The 13,699-nt window shown below is 43.6% G+C and overlaps 1 protein-coding gene across 1 annotated transcript in view; it reads left to right on the forward strand.

Annotated features, from left to right (window-relative positions):
- The first annotated feature begins 252 nt into the window (after nucleotides 1-252).
- The window catches only part of LOC130294131 (serine/threonine-protein kinase SBK1-like), a 91,194-nt gene continuing 77,747 nt past the window's right edge, over nucleotides 253-13,699 (forward strand). Inside the window, exon 1 of the mRNA XM_056543616.1 lies at nucleotides 253-281. The gene's annotated coding sequence lies outside the window, so the exon portion shown is untranslated. The remainder of the gene's footprint in view (nucleotides 282-13,699) is intronic.

Consider the following 13,699-nt stretch of genomic DNA (forward strand, 5'->3'; position numbering starts at 1 on the left):
GGGGGGGGGTAACCTTTCTTTTTTGTCACTTCATGATAATATTGCTATTGATAATAATGTTTTTGTACAGTTTTTCTGGAGTCTGTCGAATTGGCTGTACATAATTTTTCTTTTTCATTTGTTGTAATAGCAGCTAATCATGTAAAACTATTATTATGAACTATTTTGATGTAGGTTTTTGTGATAATTGTCTTTACATTGGATGACAGGACAAGATCTAAATATTCTGAAGATGAACCTGAGCACTTGACTAAAAAGGAAAGGTTCCATTCATTGTTAAGGTAAGTGGTAAACTTATCAAAGTCTTTGGGGGTACCTTTCCATATAAATATGTATACATATATGTAATGTTTGTAGACAATGATGATGTTTGATGATTTAGGGAGAACACATGCATTGTTTCTTGAAGGCGCTGAGGTAAAGGTTTTTGAAACTTAGCATAATGTGCACGTCCTTTGCCGTACCTTCTGTCTGTAGGTACTGCTGGGAATTATACTTGAAGATGTGTTTTAAAACGAACATGATACTGTAGGTTTTTGTTCTTTTAGCATTATAGAGTCCCTATCATTGTGCAAAACCTTTGACATGTCAAAGGGACAAGTCAAAATTTGTGATCGATCAGGGTCTGAATGTTTAGACCCCCTGCTGATCTTTAGATATAGCCAATTAAGGTTTGCAGTAGAGTGCTTTAAAAGGGTTCTCCAGTGGAAAATACTTTTTTTTTAATCAACTGGTGCCAGAAAGTTATACCGATTTGTAAATTACTTCTAAAATTACTTCTACTTCTAGTTCTTATCAGCTGCTGTATGCTCCAGAGGAAGTTCTTTTCATTTTGAATTTATTTTCTGTCTGACCACAGTGCTCTCTGCTGACACCTCTGTCCATGTCAGGAACTGTCCAGAACAGGGGAGGTTTGCTATGGGGATTTGCTTGTGCTCCGGACAGTTCCTGACATGGACAGAGGTGTCAGCAGAGAGCACTTTGGTCAGACAAAAAATAAATTAAAAAAGAAAAGAACTTCCTCTGGAGCATACAGCAGCTGATAAGTACTGGAAGGATACATTTTTTTTTATATAGAAGTAATTTACAAATCTGTTTAACTTTCTGCCACCAGTTGACATATTATATTATATTATATATTCCACCGGAGTACACCTTTAGTCCCCGGCTGGCCGTAATCTTCATTCAGTTGCAGGAGTCAGCTCTAGAGATGAGCAAATCGAAGCTGACGAACCCGAATTCGTAACGAATTTCAGGAAATATTCAATTCGCAATGAATGTGAATATCATCACGAATCACTTCATTAAACTCCATTTACTGGGGTGCAGGCTCCAGGGCATCTAAAATAGTGGAACCACATGTCAGTACATGGGGCAAGGAGCGCTGGGAAGGTGGGAAGGCAAGGCGGAAGGGAAGTAGGCGGGATGACAATGAATCACATGCAGGACGCAGCCTATTATATTATATACTATATATATAATACATATATTATATACATATTATATACCCTATATAATTGGCAGCCATAATTCCGGCTCCTCACTTCATTACAATACACTGCAGAAGTATCATAGGACACAGAGCCTGTGTGTGTGTGTGTGTGTGTGTGTGTTACAGCAGAGAAAAGCACAATCCAGCAGAGTTTAACATCCTCCTAGTCACATCAGCGTTCTCGTGGACAGAGAGCATTGTTTTTTTTCACTGAAAAGGATTTTTACTGCAGCTGCAGGCATTAACCTCCCAGACACTTTCTTCGGCATAGTATTACAGAGAGGGGCAGATAGCTGTGGGTTGCCTCATACATTTCAGCAAGCTGCCTCAACTTCATAAAACTTAGCAGAGGAGGCAGGAATAATTTTTCAGCGCAATTCAGTGTCTTTGTTCCGCAAAAAATTATCTGCTGGTTATACTAGTCTGTAGACTGTGTTTAGTACACAGCTTTTTTTGGCTGCAGCACTGTTGTGTACTGCTGGTGTTTTAAAAAAAAAGGGTACTGTAGCACTTTTTTTTAAAGGGTACTGTAGTGCATTTTTCTGCCCTCATAAGTGCATGTCGCATACGTGCATCTAAGTAGTGTACTATTTTGTACCTGTTAATCTGTCAAGGGCCTACATACTGTGAAATGACAGACAAAAGAAATCACTGGCTGGTGTTTTACAAATATACAGAGTTTTTAGGCGGACTGTAGCGCATTTTTCTGCCCTCATAAGTGCATACCGCATATGTATATATAAGTAGTGTACTAATTTGTACCTGTTAATCTGTCAAGGGCCTACATACTGTGAAAGGACAGACAAAATAAATCACCGGCTGGTGCTTTACAAATATACAGAGTTTTTAGGCGTACTGTAGCGCATTTTTCTGCCCTCGTAAGTGCATACCGCATATGTATATATAAGTAGTGTACTAATTTGTACCTGTTAATCTGTCAAGGGCCTACATACTGTGGAAGGACAGACAAAAGTAATCACCGGCTGGTGTTTTACAAAAACACTGAGTTTTTAGGCGTACTGTAGTGCATTTTTCTACCCTCATAAGTGCATACCGCATGTATACTTCTGTCAAGGGCTTAAATACTGTGAAAGGACAGGCAAAAGTACACACTTGCTGCTGTTCTAGACAAATATTTTTTTAAGCGTAGTGAAGCGAATTGTATTCCCCTCATATACACACTAAGTATGTCAGGCAGAGAAGTGCCAGGATGTGCACAGAGGAGTGGCAGAGGTCTAAATTCATCAGGCAGAGGTCGCAGCAGACTAGGGGCGAGTGGCAGCAGGAGTCGCAGTGAGAGCTGATGCCCCCAGTGACATCTGATACCCCCAGTCAACAGTCGGTAGGTTCCCCAGACACAACCCTCAGTTGGCATGGCCCGGAAGCAGTCCCTGTCCTTCCATTGCCTCTGACCTATGCTGTTCCCTCCCCTATAGAAGTATCTTATGCTGTGGGTTCAGCTCCACTATTCAGTGAGGACGATCTAATAGAGGACAGTCAGCAGCCCAGCCAAGAAGTGGAGGAGACATCATCCGCTTCCTCCGCTAGGCGGGCAAGTAGTGATGAGGAGAGTGACGTGAGAGGCGGTGTTGCCAGGGTCCATGGTCCTGAAGCAGACACTGTTGAGGAACCTGAGGAGGACATCAGTGACGTGCAGACACTTGATGATGATGAAGCCCATCGCAATTGGGAGCCGGGTGCAGAAAGGGCTTCATCATCATCATCATCAAGAGAAGAGAGTTGCAGGTTGCCCGTGAGGCCGCAGCTGAGCCAGCAAGGTGGTAGCATGGTTCGCAGTCAGCATGGTGGCAGAAGTGGAAATTCTGGAGCCAAATGTGCCCGGGCGAGACCACCTGCTTCGCAGCAGCCTACTTACCCGGGAGGTAGTGGAACAGGGGTTCCTGGAGACAGCTGCAGTAGCAGTCAATTAGTGCAGACTGTTGGTGGGAAAATGAGCTCCTCCTGCTCCTCCTACTTTTAGTCAGCCATTCCGCCAACAATCCATTGGCCAAGCCATTTCCAAGAGACAACAGTATGCGCCCACTCATCTAATGGTGCAGAAGCTGGCTGGTGCTGCAGTCCCTCCCTTTTCAAGTGGTGGACTCTGCACCTTTCAGAGAATTGATGTGTGGTGAGCTTGGGGGATGTAGGGTGAACAGGGGTGTTGCAGAGTAGTGTTGCAGGGTATAGCATTAACCCTTGATTGTCGTGACGCAAGGGTGCGGGCTTCCTCAATCTATAGGTCCTACCGCCACCCGTCCCAGGAACGATAGGGAGGAATAAAGGATTGTCCACAGCAGAAGTTGTAGTGAATTAGAAATAACTTTACTGCAGATTTTATGCAGATGATGATAACAAACAAGCAGTCTTTTACAAGAGGACGGGGATTTAGACTCCTCATAGGTTGGCTGGGACTTTGTAGTAAAATCAGCTTTGCTTTTGCTGTACGCTGTTCCACTAATTTAGGGGTATGTTTAGGTTCAGTAGTCACGTAGGATTGGTAAGATTTGAGTCAGATTAACTCACAGTTTAGAAAGCGGCTGAAGTGGAAGGCTCCAGGCCTAGCTTGTCTTGTGGCTGTGATAACAGATCTGCTCAGTTTGGTAGTCCAAAACTAAGAGCCAAGATTATTGGATGAAGTGCCCTTATATACAGAAGGGGCAGGGTCAAAGCTTATTGGTCCCCAAACCTGTCAGTCCTAAACCAAGGCATTATGGTTACATCACATGACCTAGTCACATGACCCAAAGGTCCTTAAACCTAGCATAACACAATTCACTAGAAATCACGTGACCAAAGGTCCTGTACATCAATTACATTATCATAAAATATATTTAATACATACATGTCTAAATGGCATTATGAGGCGACTAGGGGTTTATCCACCAGGAAAGCCCTACCAGGATGGAGGAACTCTGACTGTGGGGACTTACGACAAAGGTACGGGACCAAGTCCAGTACCGGGACACCACAGATGGCTTGTGCCGAGTGGAGGTGGAGACTGCCAAGCCATCATTTCTTTGCGAAGAAGACAGTACCAGCCCTGCACAATTTTGGGGAAGAGAAGGTGGTCCAGTCCTTGAGCCTGCCGGTGTGTACCAAAGTGCACGGCAGCACCGACGTCTGGAGCTGTAACTACGGTCAGGGACAATACATGTCCTTTACGGCTCACTGGGTGAATGTGGTTCCTGCACAGCCACAACCCCAATTTGTACAGGTCCCGCCCCTTCCTCCTCCAAGCTCTCAGGCCATTGGTTGTCTGACAGTGTGCCACTCTGCCTCCTCATCCTCCACCATGTCCTCAGCCTCCACTGCCCAGACAAGTCTCAGTGGCCCTTCAGCATACCAGGTGTGCAGGGCACGGTGGTCTCACGCTGTTTTTCACATGGTTTACCTTGGCGAAAAGAGTCAAAAAGTAATTTGTAAAAGTAATTTGTAAAGAAATCAGAGCATGGCTTACTCCATGAAAACTGGAAATGGGAACCATGGTGACTGACAACGGGAAGAACATCTTGCATGCGCTGCGACTAGGAAGGCTGAACCATGCGCCCTGCATGGCACACATGTTCAATCTGGTTGTGAAGCAGTTACTGAAGTGTTCCCCCCATTTGCAAGGAAACTTTGCATGCACTTCAGCCACTTGTACACCCGCAAAGCACAAGCTCCTTGAGCTGCAGTGTCAGAACGGAAGCCCTCAACATAGTCTGATTTGTGATGTTGCCACACGTTGGAATTCCACCCTCCATATGTTGGACCGACTGTACGAGCAGAGAAAAGCCATCACCGATTTCTTGATGATCCAAGCGGATAGGGGTACTACCCTGTGTAACTTCAATGTGAACCAGTGGCAGCTCATACGTGACACCTGCCATTTGCCAAGGCCCTTTGAGAAAGCCACATTAGTAGTAAGTCACCAGGATTACGGGATGAACAATATCATTCCACTGCTTCATTTCTTACAACACGTGTTGGAAACAATGGCTGGTAAGGGCACTGGAGACGTGGTGCCTACATCTCACCGCCACATGAGTCCTGTGGGGGCTGAACTGGAGGAGGAGGAGGAGGGGTAGGGGCACAGTGCAGCACAGTTTAGGTCTTGCCAAATGGGCGGTTTTTCTAGTAATCTGACAGGAGAGGAGGAGCCGAAGCAGCCAGAGGAGCTAGATGGTTATGAGGAAGGCGAGACAGAGGACCCAGACACAACATGGCAGTATGCAGTGGAGATGGAGGCAGGGAGTTCCTCAGAGTCACTTGCACAAATGGCACGTTGCATGCTGACTTGCTTGCGTAGTGACAGTCGAATTGTCCCCATTCGGCAATGGGATGACTTCTGGATCTCCACCTTATTGGACCCTCGCTATCGCCAAAAAATAGGGGCCTTTTTTACACCCACTAAAAGGGAGGACAAAATGAACTTCTACAGAGGCCTCCTATGTAGTCAGTTTGCCGATGCCTATCGGCATCATCGTCCATCCTCTCGTAAGTCTGAATCGGGGGGCCCCCTGCGCTCACCTTCCACTGCCATGGCTGTTGGGGAGGGGTGGGGTGGCAGAAGCAGTACCAGCTCCATCAGCAGTAGCCTGAGTCTGCAGTCGCTGATGAGTAGCTTTCTTCACCCGCATAGTGAAGCAACTCATCAGCAGTAGGTACACCTGGAGCAGGACCTGAACCAGAATGTGGTGGCATACCTTGACATACCCATGCCAACACACCTTGAAGATCCGCTGGACTTCTGGGCAGTCAAACTTGATTTGTGGCCCCAACTAGCAGAGTTTGCCCTGGAAAAGCTATCCTGCCATTAGAGCAGGTGTTTAGTGCGGCGGGGACCATAGTCACCCCAAGGAGAATTTGTCTCTCCACGAAAAATGTGGAGAGACTGACCTTTGTGAAGATGAATCAGGCATGGATCAGCCAGGATTTCCAACCATCAATACTAAACTCCAGGCAGGCATTCAGCCACTGTATGGTCTCCTCATACTGATGCCACCTCCAGGCTGTCTCATTCAGCCACTATATGGTCTCTTTCTACTGATGCCACCTCCAGGCTCTGTCATTGTGCTGCCATGTGACTCCTTGTTAGATTTGGCCCTTTGTACCCACACGCCGGGGCCCGGGACACTAAAACTTGGGAGTTTAAAGTTCAATTTCAAAATCTTAAATTTAAATTTCAAAATAATAAATTTCAATGGTCTCATGCTTCTGCCAACTCCAGGCTGTGCCATTCAGACACTATATGGTCTCCTCATGCTTCAGCCAACTCCAGGCTGTGTTATACACACAACATATGGTTTACTGATGCTGCTGGGACTGGGAATTAAAATTTTGTTATGGTAGCACTAGCTACCCAAAATCTTCAGTTTAAATTTCAGAAGTCACATTTTATTCTTAGGGATTGTCAAGCACTGGTGTCTAATCATGCTGCTGCCAACTCCTGGCTGTACCATTCAGGCACTATATGGTCTCCTCATGATTCAGCCACCCCCAGGCTGTGTCATTTAGCCAATATATGGTTTACTGATGCTGCTGGGCCTGAGCCTGGACTTAAAAATTTCTTATGGTAGCACTAGCTACCATAAATCTTCAATTTAAATTTCAAAATTCCTCTTTTAATCTTAGGGATTGTGAAGCCCTAGTGTCTACTCATGCTGCTGCCAGCTCCAGGCTGTGTCATTCAGCCACTATATGGTCTCCTCATGCTGCCAACACCTCCACGCTGTGTCATTCAGCCACTATATTGTCTCCTCATGCTGCCAACACTTCCACACTGTGTCATTCAGCCACTATATGGTCTCCTCATGCTCCAGCCTCATCCAAGCTGTGTCATTCAGCCACTATATGGTCTCCTCATTCTGCCAACACCTCCACGCTGTGTTATTCAGCCACTATATGGTCTCCTCATGCTGCTAACACCTCCACGCTGTGTCATTCAGAGACTATATAGTCTCCTCATACTGATGCCACCTCCATCCATGTAATCTGCATGTAATACTTAATAACAGTATTATTTCACTACCCCAGCACACTCCATATGTGTGTTAGAACACAGCAAAGTGTTTTACACCCCTATTGAGGCTCTCTGTAGGCCAGAAATAGCCACTGTTAATATAGATTCGCTGTGAAATTGGCCGAATCAAATTTTTCAAAAGTTCGCTCATCTCTAGTCAGCTCCATTAGAAGTCTATGGGCTGTCTCCTACATCTGAATGGAAATCACGGCCAGCCAGAGTGTGAAGCGCGCTTCACCCAGCTGTATGTAGAGATTGGCAACAGTCTGAACACTCAGACCACAACCGATCAAAATTTTTCATATGTCCCTGCCAAATGAAAAGTTTTCATTAACTCTTAAACCTTTCCCGCAAACGGACATATATGTATGTCCACTGTGGGCTCCCGCTGTATGACGCACGCTCAGCAGGTAAGAGCACATGATACACGGTGGGTCCCAGTTGCTATCAGCAACCAGGACCCACGGCTAATGCTGGACCCCTAATGCATTAACCCCTTTGATGCCGCAATCAAAGTTGATCATGGCATCTAAAAGAGGTTAATTCCGTTCCTGGCTATCTCAGTGGGCTGATCAGGACTTCCACGGCAAAGCCACAGCATTACGATCAGCTGAGGGGACATGGGGAGGCGTCTTACCAAAATCCCATTATAGTCTATGGGATTTTTACATTATCCGTTTTAATCCGTTATAGCCCGTTATTAATAACGGACGTTATTTTGTGACAGGAGAATGAACGGAAGAAATAGTGCATGCACTATTTCTCCCGTTACTATCTTCCGTCACAAAATAACATCCGTTATTAATAACGGACTATAACGGATTAAAACGGATAATATAAAAATCCCATAGACTATAATGGGATTTTCTAACGGACGTATGTGAATTTCTAACGGACGTTTAATGGCGATTTTCAGGGTTTTCGTAACGGAACATCAAACGGATCTTTAAAATGGATGAATTTTATAGTGTGAAAGCAGCCTAAGATAAAGTAAAACCTACATAAATTCTGTAACCTTGTAACCGTTTGCACCTACAGAATAAAGATAAGGTGTCATTTGTACTGAAGTGTTATGATTTTTAGAAAGTGAGGAGGAAAAAACAAAAGTGCAAAATGAAAAATGACCCGAGATTAAGGATGAAGGGCATACATCCTCGTCCCGCTCCTCTTCTATAGCGCGAGGTCAGGAGCTGACCCTGCGTCATAGCGGGGTGGTCCCTATCAGCCGCTGTGGTTAATACTGGACATCCCCGATCCTGGTGATACCCTGCATTAACACCTTAGACACCAAAGTTGATCGCGGAATCTAAAATTTGGAAAAACTGTCCCAGCAGCTCAGCAAAGCTGAGCCGATCAGCTTAGAGGATGGTGGGAGGGCCCTTACCTGCTTCCTTGCCATCTAATCTTGCTAGGATGCTCCAGGATGCCTCAGCAGCCTGGAGCAATCGAGCACCGATAACACTGATCAATGCGATGCTATGGCACAGCATTGAACAGTGTATGCAAGTCAAGGATTGCATGTAATAGTTCCCTATGGGGACTATAAAATGGTGTAAAAAAAAAAAAAGTAAAAAAAGTTAATAAATGTGAATTAACCCCTTCTCTAATAAAAGTTTGAATCACCTCCCTTTTCCCCATAAAAAATATGTAAACAAAAAGAAACATATATGTGGTATTGCCACGTGCATAAATGACCGAACTATAAAAAACCTATGTTAATTAAACCGCACGATCAATGGCGTTTACATAAAAAAAAATACCAAAGTCCAAAATTGTATATTTTGGTCACGTTATATACCCTAAAAAAATTTATTAAAAAAGTCACATAAAAACACAAATGGTAATGATAAAGACTACAGATCATGGCGCAAAAAAAAATGAGCCCTCATACATCCCTGTATACGGAAAAGTAAAAAAAAAATAAGATATAGAGGTAAGAATTTGCACATTTTGCACATTTTGGTGCAAATAGTTATACTTTTTAACAGAAGTAAACCAAAATCAAACCTACGTAAGTTGGGTATCAATTTAATCATATCGACCTACAGAATGAAGACAAGGTGTAATTTTAACGAAAATTGCACGGTGTAGAAATGGTGTGTTTGTTTTAGTTTTTTTTTGTTTTTTTTCAATTTTGCCCCACAAATATTTTTTTTTCCTGGTTTCGCTGTACATCTTGTGGTGAAATGATCTATGTTATCACAAAGTACAACTGGTGGTGCAAAAAACAAGCCCCCATATGGTTATGATTTTTAGAAGATGAGGAGGAAAAAACGAAAGTGCAAAAATGAAAAAACACGTGGTCCTTAAAGGGGTATTCCAGAACTTTTTTTATTTGACTATGCTACAGGGGCTGTAAAGTTAGTGTAGTTCAAAATATAGTGTCTGTACCTGTGTGTGATGGTTTTCTCACAATGCTTATGTGATTTTCACCCCAATATTTATTTTTAACAGCATACAAAATGACTGTTATCTCAGATTTTTCTCAGCTTGCAATGCGGCTGAGGCCTGACTCACTAGTCAGCTGATGACAGGGAGCCTGTCTGCTTCAATGGGTGGAAGGATCAATCTGCAACTAATGTAACAGCTGTAGGCATCCTGATTGAAAACCACAGGTCTTTTGATGGATGCAGCTCATTTATGTTACAATGGGTGGGGTGGCTGCTATGTGGGAGGGAGGAAAATAGAATTGTGGGATTTGTAGTCAAAAAAAGAAAAGTCAAACAGGAAATACCAGTTCACAAACAGCTAGCCACAGTATTATGGTAATCTCACAACATAGCCATTTAGCCCCAAGACAAGCATAAATGCTTCCTAAGCATGTCCATTACTGCCTGCCAGGTAGGTGCTAAAATCACCTTATCGTGGAGAACCCCTTTAATGACAGGGATACTTTAAGGTATAAGCAATTAAGATGAAATTGATCACTTAGGTTTTGATTGTTGCTTCCCACAAATGTGGAAGTAGAGATGTTGCCCAGAAGTAAGTATGGCTCCAGTATGGTGCTCAGTTTAAGAGGAGTGTACCTTGGGGAAAGACTCTATGTTTAGGACAAATCGCTGTAATTGGAGGTCCACACAATGCGAGAGGATACTCATATTTAAGTTTATGTTCACTGATAATTGGTCTATTGTTAGTAGTGGTGGAACAAAGAAATGCCCTGTTCACTTAAACATTGCAGCTTCTTACATTACCCCTACTAATAGCAAGGCAGCAACACTCAATGAGCACCGAAGCTTCTTCAAACAGCTGATCGTGGGAGTGCAAGGAGCTAAATCCCCACCATTTTAAAATGGACAGAGGTGTCTGCAGAGAGCACTGTGCTCGTGATGTCAGCAGAGAGCTCTGTGTTCCAAAAAGAAAATAATTTCCTCTGTAGTATTCAGCAGCTAATAAGTACTGGAAGGATTAAGATTTTTTAATAGAAGTAATTTACAAATCTGTTTAACTTTCTGGAACCAGTTGATTTTAAAAAAAAAGTTTTCCACTGGAGTACCCCTTTAAAGCACAGCTTCAGGTTTAGCTTGGACCTCCACTTTTGCCAGATAACTCCTCTTTCCTGCTGCCAGCTGTAGCCTCCCTTGAGTTTTAGCTGCGTGGTTGGAAATGTTCCATCGTGCTCGTTCACATTAACGTCTGCCCCCGTTAATAAATGCCCGTTATCAATTTGTTTGATCATTTTTCAAACGGGTTGCAAATGGCTGTAAAATAATCCCATTGATGTCAATGGGATTTTTTTTACAATCATTTATCACCCTTTCGCACCTGTTTGTTTTCTATTCCATTTTTAATTTTTTTTGCCGGGGAAAAGATGTTGCATGCAGTATTTTTTTCTCCCGTCAAAAATAACGGAAAAGTAACGGATATTATAAATTTAACATTGAAGTCTATTGCAAATGGCTGAGCCTTTAATGCCATCTGTTATGTGTTTATAATATCCGTTTTTGAACTGTTATTATTTCAGAGCATGCTCAGAAGAGGTGAAATCAGGGGACTCCTGCAGTGCGGAGGGACTACTACTCCTCCAGTCATGGAACAGACTTGTTTCCATGACGGGAGTAGTAGTTTCCCCGGCTGCAGGAGTCTGAGGGCGGCTGGGGAGGCTACTGTAGTGCTTGTACTACTATACCTATCATGGAACAGAGTCTGTTCCATGTTGGTGGTTGTAGTACAGGGGCTGAGGGATTGATCGTACCGGCTATCATTTCTGAGACACGATGCAAGCAGAAGTTATTAACCAGTGGAGTGGGCGGCATGCTCTGCTTCCCTGCTATGTATTATGTGTTTTTACTTTTATTTTTAAATCCCCGCTGGGAACCCGGAATGGCTGGCACCAAGGGGCCATTCAGGGCTCCGGAAAGGGTCTTTAAAATGAAGACTGAGTGTGCAGCGGGGGCATATGTATATTAAAAGCGCTGTGGGAGGCAAGATATATATAGCACTGAAGGGGGGGCAGACATATAATGTTATATGTCTAGCCCCCCGCAGCGCTTCTATGTATCTTTACCCCCGCAGCGCATTGATAAAGATATGCCCACCGCAGCGCATTTATAAAGATATGCCCCGTGCAGCGCATTTATAATGTTATGCCCTCCACAGCGCATTCATCATGTGGCCCCCCCCCAGCGCATTTATAATGTTATGCCCCCCGCAGTGCATTTATAATGTTATGCCCCCGCAGCTCTATGTGTGAAAAGTATGTATCAGGAGACATTGGGCAAACCAGCTGCCAGCCCGATGCACTGCTGATAGAATATACTTTCCACACATAGGGCTCTATATACATATGCCCCTCGCAGCGCTATGTGTGAAAAGTATTCTATCAGCAGCTCATTGGGCCGGCCTGCTTACCCTGCTGAATACTTTTTACATGTAACGCTGCAGGGGGCATATGTATAAAGAAGCGCTAAGGGAGCTAGATAATGCCATATTTCTGGCCCCCGCAGGGCATCTCCACTCTGTTCCAAATTATGATGCAAATTATATTTTTCTGATTTACCTACATATTGATTTAAATAGCAGTCATTAAGAGTACGATTTAAATTTTATTGAACAAACCTCCCAGTGATACCAGTATTTTTTTAAACATAAAAAACTTACTGTGCGTAATAATTTGGAACAGTGCATTGTAAGTTTCAAAACACTTTATAGGTTGTAAAGAACTGAACATTGTTATTTGTTGGGTTTGCAGCATATTTACTGAAATCAAAAGTTTTTTCAATCAAACTTTAAACTTTTTAAACATTTTAACCCCTTATTTGATAGCAGCTTCACAAGTCTTGCATCCACTGAACTTGTGAGTTTTTGGATAGTTTCTGCTTGAATTTGTTTTCAAAATTTCAGAATAGCCTCCCAGAGCTGCTGTTTTGTTGTAAACTGCATCTCACCCTCATCTTTTGCTTGAGCATGCTCCAAAGGTTCTCAATAGGATTGAGGTCAGGGGAGGATGGAGGCCACACCATGACTTTCCCTCCTTTTATCCCCATAGCAGTCATTGATGCAGAGGTATTCCTTGCAGCATGAGATGGTGCATTGTCATGAATGAAGATGATTTTATTACGGAAAGCATAGTTCTTCCTTCTGTACCAGGGAAGAAAGTGGTCAGACAGAAACTCCACATACTTTGCAGAGGTCATCTTTACACCTTCAAGGACCGACCAGCTCCCCTCCCATGATTCCGGCCCAAAACATGACTCTACCACTGCCTTGCTGGCGTTGCAGCATTGTTGGAACATGGTGGCCATCCAACCATCCACTACTCCATTCATATGGGCCATCCAGGGTTGCACGGCACTCATCAGCGAACAGGACTGAAAATGAGTCTTCATGTATTTTTCTGCCCAATGCAGCCATTTCTGCTGGTGAGCATTGGTTAGTGGTGGCAGAATAGAAGGTTTATGCACAGTTGCAAGACTCTGGAGGACTCTACACTTTGATGTCTGTGGGACTCCAGAGGCACCAGCAGCTTTAAATATCTGTTTGCTGCTATGTAATGGTATTTTAGCCGCTGCTCTCTTGATCCAATGCATGAATCTGGAAAAAATCTTCCTTAATGTGCCTTTATCTGCATGAACCCGTCTGGGCTCTGAATTAGCCAAAAATCTCTTAATAGTGCAATGATCATGCTTAAGTTTTTGTAAAATATGTTTTCATACCTCTTTCAAGGCATTGAACTATTTCACTCTTTTTGGCAGCAGAGAGCT

This window comes from Hyla sarda, chromosome 10 (genome assembly GCF_029499605.1).
Source record: "Hyla sarda isolate aHylSar1 chromosome 10, aHylSar1.hap1, whole genome shotgun sequence".
In the NCBI taxonomy this organism is placed as follows: domain Eukaryota; kingdom Metazoa; phylum Chordata; class Amphibia; order Anura; family Hylidae; genus Hyla; species Hyla sarda.